The sequence below is a fragment of the Hemitrygon akajei genome, chromosome 27 (genome assembly GCF_048418815.1).
Source record: "Hemitrygon akajei chromosome 27, sHemAka1.3, whole genome shotgun sequence".
Classification (NCBI taxonomy): Eukaryota; Metazoa; Chordata; class Chondrichthyes; order Myliobatiformes; family Dasyatidae; genus Hemitrygon; species Hemitrygon akajei.
Genome location: NC_133150.1, coordinates 6,096,613 through 6,121,972, shown reverse-complemented (window position 1 = coordinate 6,121,972; position 25,360 = coordinate 6,096,613). Strand labels below are relative to the sequence as shown.

The 25,360-nt window shown below is 40.9% G+C and overlaps 1 protein-coding gene across 2 annotated transcripts in view; it reads left to right on the top strand.

The window, feature by feature from the left end:
- spdef (SAM pointed domain containing ets transcription factor) overlaps positions 1-25,360 on the top strand; it is a 110,229-nt gene that overhangs the window by 22,048 nt on the left and 62,821 nt on the right. Inside the window, exon 1 of one of the 2 annotated variants that reach the window (XM_073030311.1) lies at positions 262-361. The exons of the other annotated variant lie outside the window; for it this stretch is intronic. The gene's annotated coding sequence lies outside the window, so the exon portion shown is untranslated. Of the gene's footprint in view, positions 1-261; positions 362-25,360 lie in introns of those variants that run through there. 2 annotated transcript variants of the gene reach the window in all.

The following is a 25,360-nucleotide window of genomic DNA, read 5'->3' as shown; positions in this document are numbered from 1 at the left end:
GCAGCCACACTGAAAGACCACCAAATTGCACGACCCCCACCCATTCCCCCTTTCCTCAGCAACCTCCAGACTAAGTCCACTCAGACCCAACATCGCACTGGCCATGGACTGAACTCCTTAGGTTAACTGGCAGAAGTACTGATAAGTTAACATTGGCTGGGCAACACAATCAACTGATGTAAGCCTATTGTGTTTGTACAGGTAAACAATGTATGATTATAAATTCACCTACTGCCTCCAGCAGTCAGTCAGAAAGCACGAGTTCAGGGCGTACTGTGGAGCTTTACAAGACTCACTCCTCAGCAAAGAAGGATACAAAGAATTCTTTACTTTTTAAAAAAGTGCAAAGTTGTCCGTGTAGGTAAGTGTGAAGACTATGTTTCTTCATTCTTTAATGAAAAAAAAGTTAAAGATCTTAATATAGTTCAATGTATGAAGACATATTTTAAAAGAAGTAGATTATAAACAGAGCAGCATACTGGCAAAACTGGTTGGCTTTCTTTTCACTATATTTAATTTTAAAACATCTACACTCGGTATCTGATATGCAGACCTCTGTTTTGTTTTATTATAGTCAGGGTTAAATTATTTTATTGAAAGATATTTGAAATTATGTTTTGTGTTAAGAGTCCAATGTGATGTAGGATATACTTGTATGTGTTAATTTAATCATAGAAATGCGCAAAACAGGATGACATTTGGACTATCAACCATATGCTAGCTCTTTGACAGGGCTAGAAATCACTCCTGTCTCCTCTCTGACCTTGTGCTAAGGCAATTCTTTTCCTTTTCAAGTCTGCAACTGAATGATATTTACAAATTTGTCAAATCTGTAACAGTGAAATTTACCAGGGAGCTGGAAACCAGGATATGTGAAAGGGAATCTATTGCAAGGAATTAAATTGGCAAATAGGGAGCTAGCACAGTCTCTATGGACTGAATGGCCTCTCACACTGTTGTAAGGAAATACAATTTAATGTGTAATATTTTCTTGCAGATGTTTTTTACATTTTTGCAAAAGGCACTGGAAATCTTGACTTCCAACAGAAATAGATGAATTCCATTGACAATGAATTGGATCAAAACTGCCTTTAACAGGGAAATTTATTTGAAGTGAGCAAAAGGTTATTGGCTCTATCACATTAATTGAGGTCACATGCTGTCTACACCCAGAAGTGTTCAGTTATGTGCTCCTCTCTATCAATGGGTAAATCATGGATGAATCACACAGGGCACTGGATAAAATCTTATTCAGCACAAACCTTCACTGAGCTCAGAAAAGGTGTAGGAACAGGGAGGGAGGAAATCAGCTAAAACTGGTGTGTGTGTGTGTGTGTGTGTGTGTGTGTGTGTGTGTGTGTGTGTGTGTGTGTGTGTGTGTGTGTGTGTGTGTGTGTGTGTGTGTGTGTGTGTGTGTGTGTGTGTGTGTGTGTGTGTGTGTGTGAGAGAGAGAGAGAGAGAGAATGTTTGCATGTTTGGATGTGTAAGTATATGCCTGTGAGTGTGTGAATGAGAGAGTATATGTGCAAGTGTGTGTGGAAAGAGAAGGCAGATCAGGCTCTAACTTGGCTACAATGCTTCATGCAGCAGAAGACTGGACTGACCCCTCCTGCCCAGGTGCACATTTGTGAGTGGGGAAGAGATATGGGGTACAGAAGTGTGAATGGCATTTACAATGCTCTGAGGAGAGGGAGCTATTGAGGCTGGCTAGATGGAGGCAATGCAAGAGAGGATGCAGCAGGTGACGCTGCCCATCTTAGCTCTTTACTGCACTCCCACAGAGCACAGTGGACACAGACAAATACTATATTTATTTTCATCAGAAGTTAATAAGCTTGTGACTCCTCAATCTTCTCACTCGATTTAGCTGAGAGCAATTTTAATTTTGTCCACCATTTAATTTCACATAAAATCCTTGCTATAGTTTATCCAATGCTGGTAGTTCTGGGGGCTCTCTAGTAGTGTGTGCACATTCACTTCCATTAAGCCAGTGAAATTTCAGAAACAGGGTAGATTATGCTGGACACGTCAATTACTGCTGTTGACCAGGGAAGAAGTTCTAGGTGAGCTATCTTGGAAACCACCTTCCAAAGTCCTGCCGAAGGATCTTGGATTGAAAGGATTGTACTCTTTTCCATAGATGCTGCCTGGCCTGCTGAGTTCCTCCAGCATTTTGTGTGTGTTGCTCTATTTTGTTGACACCTTTCCTATAATTCGGTGACCAGAACTGTACACAATACTCCAAATTTGGCCTTACCAATGCCTTGTACAATTTTAACATTACATCCCAACTCATATACTCAATGCTCTGATTTATAAAGGCCAGCATACCAAAAGCTTTCTTCACCACCCTATCCACATGAGATTCCACCTTCAGGGAACTATGCACCATTATTCCTAGATCACTCTGTTTCACTGCATTCCTCAATGCCCTACCATTTACCATGTATGTCCTGTGACAGATGAAAATGTAACAGTCCTATCTCTTTGATATCACTGAGCTGCCCCGATTACTTTCTTTCTCAGCACTATAGCTCCTGTTAGACTTCCCTTTGACATGGCTAATACTAAGAACAAATTAATAGAATAAAGATAAAGAGAGAGGAGAGTAGAACTTTTGCAAACTGTTCACCAACATGTTTACTCATGTATCAATCTATTTCAAACATTCTAATGTCTGCATTATAAATTGTTAATATGAATTATAGAGGTTGAATTACAGAAAGCAGTGATCAGATCAGTGATGACTTGGGCTTGTTCTATAATGACTGGTCATTCAAAGCCCCAGTGCCTCTACTCTGCTGCTCTGCAGTACAATAGGAATGAGCAAGATCCACCACAGCATCTGCAGTGTACTTTGTGACCACACAATGCGTATTTTTAAATTTGAGTTGAGAAGAAAATTAGACTGGTGTGATAGCTCTCATAGTCAAATTTTCCACTGACAGTTGTGATCAAGGTGGACAATGGAAGACTCTTTGCTTGAGTTATGGAATGAAAGGTGACTGTTTCTGTACTTGAGAACCTAACTTTAAATGTGACAGGTCCTTTAGAAGAATGAGGAAAACACTATGGCAAGGAAATAGAAGCAATCGAGTTGTGTCATTTCTCTTCAGTCCTTGCTATGTGGATAGCTTTTTTTCAAGGAAGTAATCTAGTGTCTTAATAGATTTAACCAGTGTGTCCCTAAAGCGAGCATACAGTGTTTTTGCAGCCGTGGCCATGTCCAAATATCTTTGAGAGTTGAGTTCCCAATGCTGAACTGTTACTTTTGGAATCTGTTTTATAGCTATTTTAAGTCATTTTCCAAGCAAATTCTCCCACAAAAGAAACTGCTTTGAGAAGCCAGCCAAGATCTTCTTGCTGGAATTTCCAACCTTGTCATCTTGGAAATGTGCCAGCATGGTGAGGTGAATCCAGCTGACTGCCTGAACCTGTCACTCGTTTCAAATGGAACTGCTGGAACCACTAGTACAGTGTACAATGGGGAGAAAAGGTCTTCTCTGTAGGTTTTTTAGAGTGTGCATTAGGTACACACATGCATTGATCCAGATTATTTTTTGTTAATTCATGGGATCTGCACATTGCTGGCAAGGCCAGTATGTATTGTTATTGCCTAATTGCTCCTGAATTTGGCTGCTTGTCTTTTCACAGGTTAGTGAGAGCCAACTGCATTAGTGGTCTGGTGTCATGCATAGGAAAGGGGAAGGCCTCAGAATATGGCTTTTTAGAACAATTCAGCAGTCAACATTACTGAAACAAGGTCCTCATCCTATATATTGTGGTTTTAATGGAGTTGGCTCTCACCACCCTGTGGACGTGATTGATTTTTAGGTGCCACTCTAAATGCCAGCAGGCTATTCAACAGTGAGACCAATTCTAACTTGGTGTATGCACCCAAGTACTTTCTAGTAGAATTTTAATCAGAAGGACTTGGCCAAGGCAGTGGCAATGGTGACCCAACTACCACAGCTCTTTAATATCTTTCATCTTTACTACCACAACACTCTGAAGAATTAAACCTAAGTTTTCCCTAAGAACAATTACTTTCTGGATATAACACACAGTTACATCTGGTTCAGCTAGTCAATGTGCTGTGGAAATTAGTTTGCTGTATGTTGATAGAACAATGGAGGGCTATTTGGGATGGAAGGGTTAGATTGATCTTGGAGTAGGTTAAAAGTTTGGCACAGCATTGTGGGCTGAAGGGTCTGTACTGTGCTGTAAGTTCTATGTTCAAACATGCACAGCTTTTCTTCAAACCCTCCTGATTCCTGAACTATAGAAATCTCCTCATTTTAAAAGTTGCAGAAGGTCAGAGACACGAACCCAGGTGACAAGTTGCTACTCTTCACTGACTAGGAGCATGGGAACCATGTTGGAAATTGTAGAGTGCTGTGGAAGGCTCACACTGGGTGTGTTGTTTCTGACACTTTGTTGCCTTATGTGTCTATAAAGACATAAAGAGCCTCTCTGACTATCAAGCGCCCAGTTTCCTCCTACTACCCAAAGACCTGAAAGTTGATAGATTAATTGTCACTATAAATTGCCTGTAGGTTGTGTTAGATTCTCAGGGTAGTTGATGGAATGTACTAAGAACAGAGAAAATTGTTAGGGAACCAAATTGTTTTGTGAGCCTGGCATTGGCCCACTGGTCTCTTTCTATGCTGTAAGAAAACACACAGAGTATGTTTAATGTACAAATAATAGAGGGAAATCCAATTTCTAAATGCAAAAGAGATTAGCTGCAAGGAATTATAGTATTGTTGTATTGCCCCAATCAAATGGCCAGTCTGCATAGAAAAAGTCCGCAAATACTTTGACTGTGGTTGGTGACCTAGGCACTGCTTGTCCTTACTGAAGGCAACCTTTTCCACTTCCCATTTGATTTAACTCACTGGAAGAATCTATGCATCTTTCTCTGTATTGGAGGCTTAAGCACTGGGTTTCACTAGGAATCCTCTACAGCCAACCATACTAAGCAGCTTCCACATACTTTTGTGATTGATACTCACTGTCCAGAGCCATGGAGCCTTTTTTGCCAAGCTCAGCTTCCTAACACAACAGCTGAAACTTCTAGAGATCAAAGAGTTGTTTTTGAGTAAGTTAAACTTCCAACCAACATTCTTTGTTCAGCTTCTTGTTGTAAACGTGAGCCAGTCTTCAGTTCTTAATGTAAATGGATAGCAATAACGAGTTTGAAGTTAAAAGGCCAGCTTTGCAAACAAATGACACAGTCTTCAGAGCACAGGTTGTTGGCCCACAGAACAAAACTGGTTGTAGTGTAAGAAAATGGGATTGTGTTAATTGACCTGTTTCAAACCAGACAATGCTGGCTAAGTTATCTAGTTCAAAGAAGCTTGCAGACCAGATTGATACTATTGCTTATCACATCAACTATGCTATCAAACACTTAATAGTTGAAAGGTTTGAGTCCTTGAAAAGTCAGCTTCACGGTATTAATTGTGGGTTTCTGGGAACCCTGTCTCCAGAAGCTTTTAGATTGTTTGTACAAATGGATATCTGAAAAAATATCACGTGTGTGAAGCCACTCAAGTGGCAGAAAAGCAATATAAATGTAAGAGAGCAGTCAAACTTGTTAGGAATGGTCAAGGAACAGCAAGAGGAACAACAGCAAGGCAGAGTGACTAAAATCTATTCCTCTGCCTTTGATTTCTCTGACTGATGATTTGTTCATCTGCAGCTGTCTCTTATAGAAATTGTACCTGTGTTTTGGAAATCCTTTGTGTTTTAGAAATCATATATAATTTGGAAAGCTTTTAAAAGATAGAAAACCTCTGAGTTTTAAATATGTTTTAAGAACTTTGAATTTAAATGTGTATCACAAAAGATAAATGAACTGTGTTTAAACTACAAAAGTGTACTTTGCTAGCTGTATCTCCTCCTTGGTAGGGAGGGGAGACCCACCACGCAAATAGTGATTATTGTCAGCTAATCGTGCAGTGGAGGCTAAACCGGGAAGTAATGTAGCCTTTGAAGAGTAGGTGTTGCAGTATAACCTCCCTTTAGTGAGGGTATCCATAACTATCTGCTATATTAGATAGGGCTAAAGATCTTCATTTGAGTTTAGAACAATGGGGCCAGCAAATCCAATACCATCACACTTAAGATTCACAGAGCTATTAAGATTCATTAAGCCTCTGGCTTAATGCACAAGAAGACTTAAGGAAAGTGACTTACTCACAGTAAAGAATTCCAACACCAGAAAATGAAAGAAGAGAGCGCTTGACAGTTTATCTCATTCCTCTGTTGGTATTTTCCTTTGGGTAATATTACCTGAGTAAATATCACACACCTATTCATAATGACTTCTTGGGAGTGTGCCAGACCATGTAGAGTATTGTAAGCAAACATGAAACCACCTACTATGTAAAGCAAAACAGCTTCACCTGATATGGTTGGTCACCCACAAAGTATTTCTCCCACAGAAAATACACCATAAATTTTAAACAGACAATTGTAATTGTATTCAGATTATTTTATTATAATATATGGAGAGCACAGTACTTTAAGAGAGAGAGCAATGTGCTTTGAAACCTTAGTCTATTTACCATGCTGTTGTGTAACAGGGAAATGGTTACATTCAATGGTTATCAAATCCTGTGTGCATTGTATGTATATGACGAATGTACTGACTGACGACTATTTATTTTACCACGGAATTCTTAAGAAGATATTATTCCTCTCTGTTGGTTTTCTCATGCTTTCTCAAGCTGCAGAATAATATTTTGTAAATATGCATTGGCATTCATGACAACTTGGAATAAGGGAAGTTGACTAATATATTTAGAAAGGCTACCCATTTCAGAGTAACCTGTGAATACAAGGACAATGTTGGCGGTAGAGTCCCCGTGAGTTTACAGACAGTGCGGGTAACGGAGACCCCGTGAGTTTACAGACAGTGCGGGTAACGGAGACCCTGTGACTTTACAGACAGTGCGGGTAACGGAGACCCCGTGAGTTTACAGACAGTGCGGGTAACGGAGACCCCGTGACTTTACAGACAGTGCGGGTAACGGAGACCCTATGACTTTACAGACAGTGCGGGTAACGGAGACCCTGTGAGTTTACGGACAGTGCGGGTAACGGAGACCCCGTGAGTTTACACAGTACGGGTAACGGAGACCCCGTGAGTTTACGGACAGTGCGGGTAACGGAGACCCCGTGAGTTTACGGACAGTGCGGGTAACGGAGACCCGTGAGTTTACTGACAGTGCGGGTAACGGAGACCCCGTGAGTTTACACAGTACGGGTAACGGAGACCCCGTGAGTTTACAGACAGTGCGGGTAACGGAGACCCCGTTAGTTTACGGACAGTGCGGGTAACGGAGACCCCGTGAGTTTACGGACAGTGCGGGTAACGGAGACCCCGTGAGTTTACACAGTACTGGTAACGGAGACCCCGTGACTTTACAGACAATGCGGGTAACGGAGACCCGTGAGTTTACACACAGTAGGGTAACGGAGACCCTGTGAGGTTAGAGGCAGGGACGCCATGAGTTTATGGAGATGTTGAAGACAGAAACCTCATATGTTTGGGGACCATGCGATCACCAAGAGTTTGGCTATTGGTTTTGATTTATTATAGATAATCACCTCAACAGAACTGTTTATAAGCTTCCCCGACAGTCAATGGGAATCAGACGTGTGGTGAGATTGCAGAGTTGTGGGAAGAGTAGGGTAGTATTAAAGGGAGATTTGAACTTCCCTAAAATAGACTGGGCTTCCCAGAGCACATAGGGTGCAATAGGGTGTAATATGTTAAATGTGTCCAAGGAAGTTTTTTAAATCATGATATAGAAGGCCTTACACTGGAAAAAGGCAGGACAAGCGGCTGAAGTGTCAGATGTGGTGCACTTTGGGACCAGTGACCAGAATTCCATTAGTTTTTAACTTTTTTAAATATATTTTTTGTATTTAGAGATTCTTCCTAGTAACAGACCCTTCCAGTTTAATGACCCTGTGCTACACAATTACACCCAACAAACTTGTGCCACCTAATCACACCCATGTGAACAATTAACCTATTAATGTGGGAAGAAACGAGAGCACCCAGAGGAAACCCATGCGGTCACAGAGAGAATGTAAAAACATCTTATAGACAGCGGTGGAATTGAACTAGGATCACTAGTGTTATGCTACCCACTATGCCACATTCCCCCTCATTTTGCAGAGAGACAGTACTGATCCACAGGTTAATGTGCAATGTCACGAGTCCAGAGATAGTGTGTTCCTTTCAGGGTGAAGGGCAAGGCAGGAAAGTTTAGGGAGCTTTGGCCTCTGAGGAATATTGAGGGTCTGGTCAGGAAAAAGGAGGCATATGTTGGAATTAGGCAACTGAGAATTAGCCAATGATAGGTGTACACCTAAGTGGGAAATCGGGGGGTGGCGGCAAAAAATGGGCATGAGATGGAACTGGCAGGCAAGGTTAAGGAAAACCCTAAGAAATTTGACATGTATATTAAGAGCAAAAGGGTGTGTAGGGAGAGAATAGGTCCCTTTATAGATCATTCTGGCCATCTATGTGTGGAACCATAGGAACTGGGTGAAATGTTTAATGAGTATTTCTCTTCCATGGTAAAAACCATGCATGTTAAGCAATTGAGGCAAATGAGTTGTGATATCTTGGACCACATGTGATTTACTATGGAGGAAGTACTGATACACTTACATTAAGGTGGATAAATCTCCAGGGCATGCTTGGTTTTTGTGGGAAGCTAGGGAACAAAGTATGGTAGTCTTTGCAGAGACATCTGCTTCAGCTTTATCACTGGAGAAGTTCTGGAAGACTGGACGGTAGCTGATACTGCACTGTTATTTCAGAAGGGCAACAAATGATAGGCCTGTGAACTTCACTTTAGTAGTAGGTAAATTACTGAAGGTGATTACAGGGGTCAGGATATATAGCATTTGGATAGACAAACTCTAATTAGAGACAGTCAACATTGCTTTTTTTATGTGGGAAATTTTATGTGAAAAATATTAAGAATTTTTCAAAGAGGTAACCAAAAGGATAGATGAAGGCAGGGCATTGGATGCTGTCTATGTGGACTTTAACAAGACTTTTGCCAAGGTCTTGCATTGTAGGTCTGGAAGGTTGGACAGCGTAAGATTCAGGGAGATGTAGCTAACGAGATTCATAACTGGCTTGATAGTAGGAAGCAGAGGGTGCTGGTGGAAGGTTGCTTCTTGGACTGGATACCTTTAACTAGTGTGTGCCACAGGGATCCTTGTCAGAAAATTTGTTGTTCTTTTTATGAACAAATTGGATGAGAATGTCCAAGGTATGTTGTGTAAGTTTGCAGATGATACTAAAACAAAGGAATCTTGATCAACAGAGTAAGTGAGCCAAGGACATGTAACTGGTTTTCAGTTCAGATACTGTAAGTGTGAGGGGCTGTGCTTTGGGAGATAAAATCAGGGTACAACTATGGTAGGGCCCTGGGGAGTATTATGGAACAGAGGGACCTCGGAGTACAAGGACATAGCTTGCTGAAAGTGATGTCACAGGTAGATAGAGTGGTGAATAAGGTACCTGGCACTCTGGATTTCATCAGTCAGCGCATTGAGCATAGGAGTAGGGAGATTATGATGCAGTTCTTCAAAACATTGGTGAGATCACACTTGGAGTATTATGTACAGTGTTGGTCACCCTGTTATAGGAAAGGTGTCATTGAGCTGGAAAGAGGATAAAAAAGAGTTGTGAGAATGTTGGCCAGGACTGAGGGTCTAGGTTATAGGGTGAGATTGGGCAGGCTAGGACTTTATTCCGTGGAATGTAGTCGACCGAGGGGTGACCTCATAGAGGTGTATAAAATCATAAAGGGCAGAGTTGTGGTGAATGCTGACTGTCTTTTCCTAGGAAATGGAAGCAAAAACTAAAGGGCAAAAACTTAATAGTTACAATATTCACTTCAAACAGTGGATATACATACTTTGAAAACATTTCATTAGCTGTTTTGTTCTGCATCCTGAAGCTGTGGATGGAGAGACTAGAAGTCCTCTTCCAGTTGTATTAATATATTGAGGATGGCAGTTGATGGGGAGATGAACTTCTGTCTCTATTTGCAATTCCACCTAGGAAAACCCACAAACTCTAACTCAGGGTAAGACCATAACCATAAGATATAAGAGCAGAATCTGGCCATTTGTCCCATCGGGTCTGCTCCATCATTCCCTGTCATCCCCAGTCTCCTGCCTTCTCCCTGCATCCCTCCATGCCCTGACTAATCAAGAATCTATCAACCTCTGCCTTAAATATACCCAATGACTTGGCCTCCATTGCCACCTGTGGCAATGAATTCCACAGATTCACCACTCTCTGGCTAAAGAAATTCTTCCTAACCTCCATTCTAAATGGACATCCCTTCTGAGGTTGTGTTCTCTGGTCTTAGTCTCCTCCACCATAAGAAGCATCCTGTCTAACTCTGCTCTGTGGAGGCCTTCCAATATTTGAAAGGCTTCAGTGAGATTCCCCCCTCACTCTTCTGAATTCCAGTTAGTTCAGGTCTAGAGCCATCAATTGCTCCTCATATGATAAGCCTTTCAATCTTAGTATCATTTTTGTGAACATCCTTGGAACCCTCTCCAATGTAAGCACATCCTTTCCTTGATGAGGGACCCAAAACTGTTCACCGTACTACAAACGTAGAACAGTAATAATGAAAATGCCAGTTAGTTGTAAACACCTGTTCATTCACTGTTGTTTCTGTTGCTATTCTAAAATATTTGATCTATATATTACCCCAAGTACAGCAATTTGTTTGAATCTGAATGGCCCTTTTAAAAAGCCCAGCAAGCCACTCAGTTTAGGGGTAATTTGGAATGGACAAAAAGTTGTGGTAAAAAGCAACATCCTGAAAACAAATTTAATGGGAAATTATGAATGGACGTAAGTTATGGGGATCCATTTCTGGTACCTACATGAAGTAGGCCAAGGGTTTGTCAAGGGCTTGCTTGTCATCTTTCCCAAGGTGACTGAACCTTAAGCTGTGATGTAGCCGTCCATGATATTTTGAGATCACCTTTATCAGTTCTGTCTGATTAACATCCAGTTGTTCTTTCATAAGAACATCTGTTTAGATTAAATACCTTAATTCAAGTGCTTTTTTGAAACTAATTCAGATATTTCCACGCTTTTCAGATCCTTCCATGATCCCATCCCCTAACCCCAGCTGTGACCATTGCCAAATCTCTGTACTTATTCCATTTTGATGTGCAATTAGATGGCTACACTCCGAAATTTCTCCCCTCTTTTGCTTTTCCTCTATGCTTCTCACTTGTATTGATGCAGATATCTGTTCAGATTATTGATTGTGCAAGATTTAGTCTTTGGAGAGAGCCATTTTAATTTATGACATCTTACCAAATGCTCTTCATAGGACATCCATTTTTCTGGTACCCCATCACACCCTCATTCAAGATCCTCCTTGGTAGATTTATAGTTGTGGATAAATAATAGTTCATTAAAAATAGCCAAGTCCCTTAGAGGTTTATGTTGTAGGATACTAAATTTACGGTAAACATGTCAATCTTCTGCATTAAAGGCACCTAGAAATGCCTTGACTTCTAATTTAAGCAACTTAAAGCAGCTATCTTTAAATTTAATTTAATTAAATTATAATTAGATTGATTCAATATTGGGAAAGTTGTCTCCATCTTATTATTGCCTGAGTCCTTCCTGTAAAAGATTAAGAAAAAAAGCAGGAAATAACAGGCCATTTTCATTCAAAAATGTTTAACTCACGAGGTGCCACAGAGATCAGTGCTGGGAAGTAGGGTTTCTATCTGTTGTATCCAAGTACTAAAGAGGTGGGAGAGTTACTGCAAGGTGATATAGACAAGTTAAAAGTGTAAGCAAAAACACAGCAGGTGAATTATAATGTGGTAGAGTGAGGTGGCGCGCCTTGGCAACAAGAACAGAAATGCTGAATATCATTTAAACCTCATGGCCGTCATGAATACTGGTGTTCAGAGAGATCTGAGTATTATAGAGAAATACAGAAACATATCCTGCAGGTTCAAAAAATAACTAGGAAGTCAGTGGAGTGTTGCCTTTATTCAATAAGTAATGAAGTATAAAATATGAAAGCCTTTGTAAAATTGCACAGGGAGTTTATGTCTCTTTATCACAAGCAGGAGAAAATCCACAGATGCTGGAAATCCAAGCAACACACACAAAATGCTGGAGGAACTTTGCAGGCCAGTTGATAAGAGTATAGTTGATGTTTCAGGCTGAGACCCTTCATCAGGACTCAGCCCAAAACATCAACTGTATTCTTTTCCCTAGATGTTGCTAGGCCTGCTGAGTTCCTCCAGCATTTTGTGTGTGTGGCTGATGGCTCTTTATGTTTCCTTGTGGTCGTTGTAAAGAAGATTCATCATAAAGATCACTGGAATGAAGTCTTAGATTTTGAGGCTCATGGATCTATATTTTCTGGAGTTTAAATAATGGAGGAGAGACGATTTAATAGAAACATATAAGAAACAATAAGAAACATATAAGGAGATTGGCAGGAATGATGTTTGAATGTTTTCCAAGGAGTGAATTCTCAACTGGTGTTTGCGGGGGTGGGGGAGCATAGGAGGGGTGCAGTGGGAGGAGGGAGAACACTATCTCTCATGAAAATGGAAAATCTGTTTAACACTGAGATGAGGAATGTGCTTTGTTTTGTACTTCTCTACCTCAGGAAACAGTATAAATTACTAAGATTCGAGGGATTAGGATCTTTTTTTTAAACAACCACATTCCACAGGCTTTGCTGGAACATTGAAGATGAATTTTATTGACCATGTTCACCCTTGTCAAGACAAATATTGAACCTGTTCACCTTATTTTGCCTCCACTCTAGAACCAAGATCTCTCCTTCCCCACATCATCAAACTGCAGTTTCTACCTCATATTTGCATTTGCACACTTTTGAAGGCTGAACTCCGAGTGTCCATTGATCTGCATATAGTATTTGAGAGGATGGGTCTTACATTTTACAACAACAAAGCAGAAGTCCTCTACTGCGCTGCTTCAGCCAGATAACATCAGCCACAGCAATAATGGTTCATGATGAGACCATGGAAAATGTGAACTCTTGCCCCTGCCTTTGGAGCCAACTCCTTATCCTTAGGGGTATCTGGACAACAATAAGTGGTCTATGTACCAGGGTTTAGTATGGCATTATGAGCATTGATAGCTCACTCAACCATGTGTTTTGTTGGCTCAGTAGTCGCACACTCTGAGTCAATGAATCACAATCAGAATCAGATTTACTATTGCTGTCTTAAACACTTGAAATTGATTATTTTTCAGAGGCGGTACAGAGCAAAGACATAAAAATGATTTGAAATCACAAAATTGGGTGGCAGTTTGCATAACAGGTGTGCAATCACTTTACAGTGCCAGTGATCATTGATTGCGGTTCAATTCCCGTTGCCGTCTGGAAGGAGTTTGTACATTCTCCCTGTAACCATGTGGGTTTCTGCCCAGTGCTGCTTTTCCCTCCCACATCCCAAGGACATGCAGGTTAGGGTTAGTGAGTTGTGGCCTTGAAGTGTGGTGACCCTTGCGGGCTGTCCCCAGCACTATTTTTGGACTATGTTATCGCCACATTTCACTGTATGTTCCAAAATACAAATAAAGCTAATCTGTAAAAACAAATTGTTAAATAAATATGCAAAAAGGAAGGAATATTGATGTAGTGGTGGGCTCCTGGATCATTCAGAATTTTGATGGAAGAGTGGGACCATGTGGATTTTCAGGTTCCTGTACCTCCTCCCTGATGGTAGTAACAAGAAGAGGACATGTCCCAGATGGAGAGGGTCCTTGGTGATGGATGCTGCCTTTCTGATGCAGTGCCTCTTAAAGATGTTCTGAATAATGGCAAGGATTCTGCCCATGATGGAACTGACCTCCCCACCATTGAGCACAAGGCATTGTTGCAGGAAAGCAGCATCCATCATTAGGGACCCCCACCATCCAGGACATGCTCTCTTCTCACTGTTGCCATCAGGAAGAGGTATAGGAGCTTCACGACTCACACCACCAGTTTCAAGAACAGCTATTAACCCTCAACCATCAGGCTCTTGAACCAAAGAGGATAACTTTCCTCAACTTCTCTTGCCCCATCATTGAAATGTTCCCACATCCTATGGACTCACTTTCTTATCTCAAGTTCTATATACTTATTGCTTATTTATTTATTGATATTATTTCTGTTGTTTTGTATTTGCACAGTTTGTGTTTTTTTGCACACTGGTTGAATGCCCAAGGTGGTGTGGTCCTTCATTGATTCTATTATGGTTATTATTCATTATACATTTATTGAGTATGTCTGCAAGAAAATTAATCTCAGGTTTGTATATAGTGACATATGTGTACTTTGAGAATAAATTTACTTTGAACCTTAACGATTGAGATTCAAGGATAAAATTTCTTTTGCAATTCTAATGCATTATTGAGGGGTAGCTGACTGACAGAGGTGGGGTTTTTTGTGCTAAACTGAGTTCATGTCACTTTATGTACAGACACTCCTGTACCTTGTGCCACTTTATGCACTTACAATCAATGTACAGTATATAAACTGTCTTATTTATATTTATTGTTTTTGATTATTGTGTTCTTTAGCTTAGTGTGTTTTTTAAATGCCGCATTCGATCCAGAGTAACAATTATTTTGTTCTCCTTTACACTTGTGTACTGGAAAGGACATTAAACAATTTAGAATATTCAATCTGCGTGAACACTTGTGAGTGTGCAGAAATTCCATAGCATTGTCTAGACGAAGAGCATGGGGACTTTCCCCACTAATATGGCTATCGAAAACATTGCTTCCATACGTGATTTGGCAGATATGCCAAACCCACGACTGCTTGTGGCATTTGTCTCTTTAAATTTGCTATTGTTTTGTTCAAAGGTTTCACTTTTAAACTATTTTATTGTCTGTAAAGTGCTTTGGGATGTTGGGTGTGAAGAATTGAAAGGCAGTTAACCATACAAACAACTACTTGGCGCCACAGGTGAGAAATGCATATCTGGTGGGAACAAAAGCTGCCCAGGATAAACCCCTTCACTCAAGGTGCTACACCCCATAATTTATGTTAATAACTAATTAAAAGATGAAGTGTAATATTTCCAAGTTTACTGATGATTTAAAACAAATAGGGTAAGAGGAGGGCACAAGTTGACTACAAAGGGATATGTTTTCGGGTGAACCACAGCATTTGTGGCAGGTCAATGTAAGACACCAGGAGATATCAGTGATCAATGTTCACTTTGGGATAACTAATTCACATGACTGTGTTCATAGGCTCAGCTGATGAGTTCACCTGTCACAGGGATGGAGAACAGCCTTGAGAATTTTCAGTGGCTTTTCCCACAGTCTCATTGTTACCAGTACAATTCTACAAAGTTTTTTGTCAAAGTTACTCCCTGAACTGTGAAATGATCTCTATATCAGAGATAAAAAATATACCTTTTGAATCTTATTTGCATGTTTTGGTGGAGGAAAGAAAGATCTAGAACACAGTTTTAAAGTTAGGTCACTCAGGAGAGAAACCGGAAAGGACTTTTCAGAAATATGGGAGCAAAGATAATATCAAAAAGCAAGGCATGTTAGATCACTTTAAAATTTCAGCAAATGTCACTAATATATAGAACTAAACATAAACTTATTACCTTTTGTAGGTCTTTGTTACATGCAAATTTGTTAAGTATTTCCTACATTAAATGCACTTCAAAAATACTTTATTGGCTGTAAAGCACATTAGAACAGCCTGTGGCCCTGAAGGGATCTATGCACATGCAAGTCTTTCTAACTTTAATGAACAGGCGCCTATCTGCTCAGGGAACATTACTCTGGGACAGAACATCCTCTCCATATAGTGATAACACAATGGTACTTACACTTTCCTGGCTGAGCTTCAAGAGGCTGGTGTTCTTCTAAATTTATTCTCTGTAAAGTTCAAGTTTCATTTAATGAACAGCACAACTTGTCTGTGCTTCGAGTTGACTGATTAACATTTAACACACTTTCCTATATGAGCTTCTACAGATCCACCTCTTTGCTGTTTGTGAAGATTGTGGTCATCCAATTCTTTCCTTGGGTAGCCCCTCAGCATCATAGAAGATTGACTTCCACTTTGGTTTTGTGGCTCCTGAGATACCTAATGAGGCTGAAGTGGAGCTAACTTGGGAGGAAAGTGGAGCACTGGGGAGAAGCTCACATGATCTGCAGGAAACATGGCGATTGTACCCCCATTAGCTTCAGTGTTTTGCTACCCCAGAGGAAACTTCTGTCAGTACCTCCAGTTGAACTCTGCCTTTTTGTGTGTTTTCCCCCTAGCTGTCAGTCTGTGGTTTTGTATTGCCGTGTACTCCTGTCCCCACTCCTGCTCTACTCCGGCCCCTGGATTACTGAGTACTCCGTCGCTCATCTGTTTCTGATTATTACCTGTATTGCTGCCACCTGTGTCTCATTGTGCTCCACCTATCATCTGCCTCTCTGTTTATTGCTCAGTGTAGTTCAGTCCTGTGTTTTCACCTGTTTGTTGCCAGATTGTGCCAGTGAATTTTCCTGAAGCATTCCAGCATTCGTATCTGTACTCTGTCTGTGAGAATATTGACTCTGCCTGTTTCCTGATTCTGGTTTTTCAATTTCTCTGGAAGTTTTGATCTCTGCCTGAACTTTGATGCCAACTTTGTTGCCCCTCAGGATGTTCACAGTACTTGATCTGCGATTGGGTCCCTGCTTCAGCATCCTGACAACTTCCCTGACTAGGATGTTTGACTTCAGTCCTTCCAAGTGCAACTTGGAATTTATGAAGTTCAAACATCTTCTTTGATTCATTTTCATGCCCTAATGGCCATTTTCATTACTTTTATAGCAATTTTCACTTGATAAAGGGTTGATTTTTGGTTTGAATTACTTCCATAGGAATCAGGATCACACTGACACAATTTTAATCCATTAATTAAAAATAGATCAGGATAAAGTTGTTTAAAAATATCTTATTCCGGTTGAGTTTATTGCAGGAAGATGAAAATGTCAAAAACAACAAAAATAAATCCCAGTTTTAAAAATGATGGTCCTGAAGTGTTCTGTTTGCCTGAGTTCTTATTCTTTGTGTCCAAAATTCCCAGTTTCCAGTCTCCAAGAGCTGAACTCGTCCACATGGCAATGCAATTTGCCCTTCACCTCACAGCTTACAGACCTATAGTGTTTCTAGATCTGCTCCTGCTTGCAGCTTTGAACATCTCTGTGGCTTTGCTGAATCCAAGCTGTCTAACGTCTTGCATTCCTGCAGATCTCCAGACTTTCTGCATACCCTTAATCCCGGTTGCTTTTGCATTCCCGGCATCGATCGCTGCAGCACAGCACTATACTGAATTGGAAGTTCAGGAATTCTCACCCTTAGCCCTTCAGCCCTTCTCTTTTGAGATGCTCAGAGTTTCCATTTTATGATCTAAATTTTAGTCAACATTCCTAACATGTCCCTAATGGTCCTGTTCTACTGTGATAGCCCTCCTGTGAAAACCTTTGGGGTATTTTACTCTGTCTGGGGCACTTTGTAAATGCAAGTTGTTGTCATTGCAGGACCTAATTTGATTCTTTCTTCTTACCTTCCACACTGGGAGATGAGATCCCATGTATTCCATGTCTACCAAAAGTCCAAAACCAAATTCCAGCTACTGACAGTCTGAAGGCATAAAATATATCAGTATAGATGTTTTCTGGTCTCTGAAAGGGCAGAGGTGGATGTTGCTGTAAAATTCAACTGCAGATTAATGGCAAGGCATTGTCTGCAGCACTGCAGAATAAATGTTCACACTTAATGCTAGCCAAAGTCACCCTAAAAGTAAAAGTGCTATGTTCTGGGTCTGTGATAGGCTAGGGAAGGTGATAGAGGAAGTTGGGTTAGGATTTCAAGAGAACTGGTGAGGATGGTTGTGATTGGCTGCTGGAGGATGAGGAGGAAGGGTCATAGTGACAAGGTCAAGGACTCAGGACCCAGGAGTAGATGAGACTTTTATTGAAGTGGCCACACCTAAAAGTGCAGGCTTCAGATAGCAAATTGATGGACAGCTGGAGAAGTAAGGGGAGTAAGCAGTTAGTGTAGGGTTCCCCTTAGCAACAACCTGTGGATACTGCTGGAGGGAATGACCTGTCAAGGCACAGCAGCAGCAGCCAGGACAGTGGCACTGTGGCCAGCTCTGAGGCTCAGCAGGGAGGGGTAAAGTCAGGTAGAGTGATAATGATAGGATTGTCAATAGTTCGGGGAACAGACAAGAGATTCTCTGGCCATGAAATAGATGCCTGGATGGTCTGTTGCCTCCCAGATACTAGGGTCAAGGATGCCTCAGAGTGGCTGCAGAATATTCTCAAGGGAGGGTGAGCAGCCAGAGGTCATAGTGCACATTGGCACCAATGATGGAAGTAGAAAAGTAGAAGGGGTCCTGTACAGTGAGTATAGGGAGTTAGGGGAAAGGCTGAAGAACAGGACCTTCAAGGTAGTAATGTTTGGATTATTCCCAGTGCCATGTGTTAATTAGGACAGGAATAGGATGATTGTACAGATGAATGAGTGGCTGAGGATCTGGTACAGGGGGCAGGGTTTCAGATTTCTGGATCATTGGGATCTCTTCTGGGAAAGGTATAACCTGTACAAAAAGGACGGGTTACTCTTGAACCTGAGGGGGACCAATATCCTCGCAGACATGTTTGATAGGGCAGATGGGGAAGATTTAAACTCATCTGGCAGAGGGATGAAAACCAGAGTGATATGGCTGAAGATGGGGCAGTTAGTATGCAAACAGATGCAGTGTGCAGTGAGGCTGTGAAGAACAGGCAAAAGTGCAGTAAGTGGGATGAGTTGAAGTGTAACATAGGGGCAGAGTTGGAAAGGGTGATGAATACAGGACTGGAAGTGTTATATCTGAATGCACGCAGTATATGGAATAAGGTAGATGATCTTGTGGTGCAGTTAGAGATTGGCAGGTATGATATTCTGGGCATCACTGAGACATGACTGAGAAAAGGTCATGTTTGGAAGCTTAACAACCAAGGATACACATTGTATCAAAAGAACAGGCCCGTAGGCAGAGGGGATGGGGTGGCTCTGTTGGTAAAAAATGAAATCAAATCCTCAGAAAGAGGTGACATAGGATCAGAAGATGTAGAAACTTTGTGAGGATAGTTAAGAAATTGTAAGGGTAAAAAGACCCTGATGGGAGTTATATACAGACCACCGAACAGAGGCCAGGATGTGGGGTATAAATTTCAACTGGAAATGGAAAGTGCATTTAATAAGGGCAATGTTGCAATAGTCATAGGAGATTTCAATATGCAGGTAGATTGGGAAAGTTAGGTTGATACTGGATCCCAAGAGAGGGAGTTTGTAGAATACCTATGCAATAACTTTTTAAGAGTAGCTCGTGGTTGAGAACACTAGGGGAAAGACAATTCTGGTTTGAGTGTTGTGTAATGAACCATAACTGATTAGGGAGCTTAAGGTAAAGGAACCCGTTGGGAGGCAATGATCATAATATGATAAAGTTCACCCTGAAGTTTGAGAGAGAGAAGATAAAGTTACAGCCTCAGAACAAAGGGGCATCCTTTTAGAATGGAGATGAGGAGGAATTTGTTTAGCTAGAGAGTGATGAATCTGTGGAATTCTTTGCCATAGGCAGCTGTGGAGGCCAAGTCTTTTGTATATTTAAGACAGAGGTTGATAGATTTTTGACTGGTCAGGGCATGAAGGGATAAAAGGAGGAGACAGGAAACTGGGGCTGAGAGGAAAATTGAATCAGCCATGATGAAATGGTGCAGCAGACTCGATGGGCCAAATAGCCTAATTCTGCTCCTATATCTTATGATCTTAAGTATCAGTATTACAGTGGAGTAAAAGGAATTACAGAGGCATGAGAGAGGAGTTTATTGGAAGGGGACACTAGCAGGGATGATGGTGGTGGAGCAGCAATAGTTGGAATTTCTGGGGCAACTTCTAAGGCACAGGATAGATCCATCCCAAAGATAAAGAAGAAGATGGAGTAAACATGGCTAACAAGGAGAGTCAAAGACAGCATAGAAGGAGAGGGAATATAATAGAGCAAAAATTTGTGGGAAATTAGAGGATTGGAAAGCTTTAAAAAAAAAACAAGAGGCAACTATGATAAAATATGAAGGTCAGCCAATAATATAAAAGAGGATATCAAAAGTTTTTTCAGATATATAAAGAGTAAAAGAGAGGTGAGTGGATGACCTGACCTGTAAGGAAAGATAGAAGAGGTGACAACTTAGAAGATTGAAAGGAGATTTGACAGAGATATACAAAATTCTGAGGGGTATAGATAGGGTAAATGCAAGCAGGCTTTTTCCATTGAGGTTGGGTGAGACTACAATTACAGGTCATGGGTTAAGTGTAAAAGATTAAATATTTCTGGGGAACATGAGGGGAAACTTCCTCACTCAGATGGTGGTGAGAGTGTGGGCTGAGCTGCTAGTGCAAGTGGTGGATGCAATTTTGGTTTTGATGATTAAGAGAACATTGGATGGGTACATGGATGGGAGGGGTAGGAGGGCTATGTTTTGGGTGCATGTCAAGGGGATTGGGCAGTTTAAATGGGTTTGGCATGGAGTGGACGAGCTGTAGGGCCTCATTCTGTGCTGTAGTTTTCTGTGACTGTATGATTCTATACACAAAGGAGAATCACTAAACACAAAGGATGTTGTTTACTTAGATTTTCAGAAGGCCATTTGACAAGATGCCACACATGAGGCTGCTTAACAACATAAGAGCCCATGGTATTACAGGAAGAATGCTATCATAGATAGAAGATTGGCTGACTGGAAGGAGGTAAAGAGTGGCAATAAAGAGAGACATTTCTGGTTGGCTGCCAGTGACTAGTGGTGTTCCCCAGGGGCCAGTATTGGGGCCACTTCTTCTTATGTCATATGTCAATGATTGGGATGAAGGAATTGATGGCTTTGTGGCCAAGTTTTCAGTGATGTTAAGGTAGGTGGAGGGGCAAGTAGTGTTGGGGAAGCATGGAATCTGCAGAAAGACTTAAACAAATTGCAAGAATAGGCAAGGAAGTGGCAGATGGAATATAGAGTCGGGAAGTGTATGGTCATGCACTTTGGTAGAAGGTATAAAAGCATAGACTATATTCTAAATGGGCAGAAAATTCCAAACTCAGAAGTCAAATGGACTTGGGAGTCCTTGTGCAGGACTTCCTACAGGTTAATTTATAGTTGAGTTGGTGGTTAGGAAGGCAAATGCAATATTAGCATTCATTTCCAGGGGACTAGAATACAAAGGCAAGGATATAATGCTAAGGCTTTATAAAGCATTGGTCAGAAAACACTTGGAGTATTGTGAGCAGTAATCTAGGAAATGACGTACATTCATTGGAGAGAGTTCAAGGAGGTTCATGAGAGTGGTTCCTAGAATGAAAGGGAATTCCAAGAATATGAAGAGCGTTTCATAGCTCTGGACCTGTATGTGTAGTAGTTTAGAAGAATGAGGGGGTATTTCATTGATTCCTATGGGATCTTGAAAGTGGATGTGGAGGATATTTCCTATAGTGTGTGAGTCTAGGACCAAAGGGCACAGCCCTTCATTTAAAACAGAGATGAGGAGGAATTTCTTTAGCCAGAAGGAGGTGTATCTGTGGAATTCATTACCACAGTCATTGAGTTATGGGGTATATTTAAAGTGGTGGTTGATAGATTCTTGATTAGTCAGGGTGTCAATGGTTACGGAGAGAAGACAGGAGAGTGGGGTTGAGAGGCTAGTAAGTATGCCATGATGGAATGGTGGAGCAGACTCGATGAGCCAAATGGCTTAATTCTGCTCCTATGTCTCATGCTGTTATAATGATATCCTACTGGGGTGAGTTTCGCTGTTGATCTTAAGATGTAATGGTGGGGGTTGTAGTTCAGGGTCAAGATCGGGCAAACAATATTATGATACACCACAGGAAAGCTTCAGTTTAGGATAAGTTCTTCAACTTATAAATGGTTAATGTTATCTACAGCTAGATGTTCCCAGCACCAGACTGCACACCCTGGCATAGCATAGGCTACTCCATGCTAGGTTTCACTGAATTAGTCCTCAATGTGTAACAAAGTCCTGTATCACACCAAAAGTGGGACATGCATGAATAAATGTCATAGAAATGGTATCCAAACATGATACATGGCCCAACATGTCACTACGCATGCCAGACCCTCACATAATCCCCACAGCTTTTGTCTGCTGAGTGTAACTCTCCAAACTACCGGTAGCTTTCTTCCCACATCCTTACCTCTCCCCAAAAACCTGATACCAACACCATTTACTAGTGAGCTCACTCCTTTTAGTGAGATATTAAAATATTCCACTCCAGTTCCCATTAAACATTTTTCAATTTAAAGTGTAGATGTATTATGAAGAATAGTAATCCAAATATATATTAATCTTTAATTACTTTTCTAACTGTTCTCGTGTTTGAAGATCTGTTTAATTGTCAACTGGCAGACCACCAATAACTTTATTCACTTGATAATTTATACTACAGTTTTGATGCTGAGTGTGCCTCACTTTGAAGCAACACCTCGTACTTTAATGAACTAGTTCTACGTCAAAACTAAAATCTCTCAGATGGGCAGAAACATTCAGTTAGCAATGTTACTCTTGGCAGATGGAAGGGCATCAGTAACCCAAAGCAATAACTTCAGTATCTACTTTGCTGAATTAGACAATTCTTTCATATCAGGAACTAAATTAATTTTTGCATCCAAGATGCTTTTTAGGTCAAGTCGAAGTCATTATCATAATTTCAATCTGTCACCTCAGACTGGAATGTCATCGAGTGACATACAAAGCTCCCATTTCCTCTTCAAGGGATGCTGCACCTTTCATGAGAAAAACAGGTCTGTTAGGAGCAATTCAGGTGAACCAAAATGAAAGCAGCATTACATACTTGTGGACAGATAAGCAGACAGACAGCAGAACTGTTGGCTTTGCAAAGCAATGAAGATTAAATGCTGCTACATTTGATAGTGTTCTAAACTGGAGGTGGGGATTGTGATGTGTGACTAACACATCTACTTCATTGTAATGCCGGCTGTTCATTTTATCATACTTGTAGTACTCATCGAGTATTATCCATGCTCTTCATTGGTGGGTTCTTCAGCAGAAGGGCCAAATTAATAGCAGTCTGGTAACAAATAAAGCCAGTTCACATCTCTTAACAAAAAGGTACTTGAAGGTCACCTTGACCAGTTCAGGAGCAGTGTAGGATGTTCCATCTCCAACTCTTCTTTCCCCTCCCAAGTACGGACAACACCACCACCCCCCCCCCCCCCACTTAAAAAAAGTCTCTCTTGACCTTCTTATCTGGATATGTTCCAAAGGATATGCATTGGTAGCAAATGGTCTCTTATGAAACTACATCTGAATGATTGTGACAGACTAAGAATTGAGATTGGACTGTGTTACCCCTTTAGGTGACAAGGACACAAAAGGCATAATAGCTACCATCTTTGCCATAAATTACTACAGTTCTATGTTGGTGGTGCAGTTACAAAGCATTCAGAAGACTACTCAGCATGGGCACAAGTTGTGCAATAAAACTCATCTTTTACCTTCAGATTAAAGGTTGCCAGAACAAAGCCATAGGCAGAAAATGAGTCCACATAGATTATGGAAAATTATTGCCCTTTGAAAACAAAACCACAGTGACAGTGCTGCTCTTTTCCTTGTCTACTAATGCTCCAGGGTCTTTTCTTGGAGATTCTTAGATCATTTTGTTAAGTTCCTGCATGCTTTCTTGCAGGGCATACAATTAAATTGGCAACTATAAATTGAAATGATTGTGAAGGTATGTGATATCGGGACTATCTTTTCTACTTCTCTCCTCTATTTTCATTTTTTTAGCTTTATCATGGTACCATGGACCCTGTCTTGTTTTTCTTTCTTCATGGCCTTGGAAAAGGAGTATCAACAGGGTATCCAGTGGTAAACATCCTCATAGCTGGGCCTACTCTTGTCTCAGCTAATAAACACACATAAACATAAAACATACAGCATAGAACACTGCACAGTAAAGGCCCTTTGGCCCACATTGTTGTGCTGACATTTTAATCTACTCTAAGATCAATCTAACCCTTCCCTCCCACATAACCCACCATTTTTCCATCACCCATGTGCCTATCTAAGAGTTTATTAAATGTCCCTAATGAATATTGCTCTGCCATCACTCCTGAAGGTGCATTCCATATGCCCATCACTCTCTGTGTAAAAAAAACTAGCTCTGTTATTCTCCCTATATTTTCTTTCAATCACCTTAAAATTATGCCCCTTCATTTTAGCCAGATCTGCCCTGGGAAGATGTCTCTGGCTATCCACTTGATCTATGTCTCTGATCATCTTCACCTCTATCAAATTCCATCTCATCCTCCTTCACTCCAAAGAGAAAAGCCTTAACTCACTCAACCTATCCCACAAGATATGTTCTCTTAGCTTTGCAGCATCTTGCTAAATCTCCTTTGCACCTTCCCTAAAGCTTCCACATTCTTCCTATAATGAGGTGACCAGAACTGAATGCAATATTCCAACTGTGGTGTAACCGGGGTTTTATTGAGTTGTAACATTACCTCACAGCATTGTACTCAATCACATCTCCGCCCACCACACTAATGAAGACCAACACACCATAGTTAACAACCCTATCAACTTTTGTGACAACGTTGAGAGATCTATGAACATGGACCCCAAGATCCCTCTGTTCCTCCACACTGCCCCAGATTTGACCTTCCAAAGTGTATCTCCTTTCTGGATTGAAGTACACCTGCCCCTTCTCAGTGCAGCTCTACAACTTGTTAATGTCCTGTTATAACCTGCGACAACCTTCTACACTATCCGCAACTCCACCAACTTTTACAGCATCTGTGAAGTTACTAACTCACCCTTCCACTGCCTCATCCACATCATTTATAAAATCCACAAAGAGAAGGAGTCCCTATGGAACACCATTAATCACTGATCTCCTGGCAGAATAGACTCTATCTACCACCATCTCTGCCTTCTTTCGGCCAACCAATTCTGAATCCAATAAGGCAGCATGCTTCAGAAGTGATAGCACAAACCCCTGGACAGCCAACAGAACAAGACACATCATTTTCCCAGTTTCAATCCAATGCCTAATCCAGATATTATATTCGTGTTAAAAATACGTATATACATTTCATTTCAATTTAGTAGGTGACTAGAACACCTACTTCTTGTTAACTTGAGCTAAAGAACATGATGGGTTTAAGTAGAGTTTTAGGCCAATGGACTAATTCTGTAAAGGTTCTTTCCTAAAG